Genomic DNA, 516 nt, shown 5'->3' with positions numbered 1-516 from the left:
CGGGGGGGGGGGGCGGGCGAGGAGAGGGACCGCTGCTGGGGAGGGGCTGCGGGCAGGGCCGGCTGTTCACTGGCAGGCTGGGCTTGGTCTGCGGTCTCTGGTGAGTGTGGCTGGGGGCGTGGGGCTCCTGGCAGGGGAAGACTGAGCCTCAGCTGGCCCGGGGGCTCGTGCAGGGGGAGGAGGGCCAGTGCGGCCCCCCTGACCTGGTTCCCGACAGCTGGTGCAAACGGTCGTGAGAGCTTCCACCCCTCCCCTGGTGGCGAGGGGCTGCATGTACCGCTGGGGATCCCCATCACCCTCCTGGCTCAAAGAGGTGCCTGCACCCCCGCCCCCTCTCCCCCGACTCTGCTCCCCAGGCCTGTGAGTCCGGGAGGCCAGCTCACTGCCAGGCCGCAGGACCCCTCTCCAGGGAAGGCCTGTAGCTGCTCCCACCACAGCCCAGCTGAGGGGCAGCCAGGAAGCCCCTTGGTTCCCTGCCCCACTGTCCCCTGAGGGCGCTGGGGGCACTGAAGGGGC

Source organism: Propithecus coquereli, unplaced genomic scaffold (assembly GCF_000956105.1).
Source record: "Propithecus coquereli isolate 6110/MARCELLA unplaced genomic scaffold, Pcoq_1.0 Scaffold27, whole genome shotgun sequence".
In the NCBI taxonomy this organism is placed as follows: domain Eukaryota; kingdom Metazoa; phylum Chordata; class Mammalia; order Primates; family Indriidae; genus Propithecus; species Propithecus coquereli.
The sequence above is the reverse complement of the archived record's forward strand: the minus strand, read 5'-3'. Positions refer to the sequence as shown.